A 393-nucleotide genomic window follows, 5' to 3' on the forward strand; every position below is an offset into this window, starting at 1 on the left:
TTATATACACCATATGGTCTCAAAAGATAAAGCAGATAAAAAATAAAACATGTTTTCTGCCTTATCACTGCTTATAGACTCCAGCAGCAACTGTCATTTTCACATAACATATTGTGTAATAATTTAAGAACTTCATATACTGAATTACAGTAATTTAACCATAGATTTATGCACATAATACAATGGTTTGAATACCAAGTTGCTGAAAATCAGTTAAAAGACTTTTTAGGTCTATGCAAATCTTCTTTTACTCTTCTCTATTTTATTTTTCATATTCAGGCATGAAGAAAAGACTAAAGTGCTTACATATCTCCACACTGAGGAAGTATTTTACTTTAACAATTCTGCCAATCTTATTTATTAAGCATGCCAAGAGTGTCAAACTAGAGCTCA

The sequence above is a fragment of the Penaeus monodon genome, chromosome 19, assembly GCF_015228065.2.
Source record: "Penaeus monodon isolate SGIC_2016 chromosome 19, NSTDA_Pmon_1, whole genome shotgun sequence".
Taxonomy (NCBI): Eukaryota; Metazoa; Arthropoda; class Malacostraca; order Decapoda; family Penaeidae; genus Penaeus; species Penaeus monodon.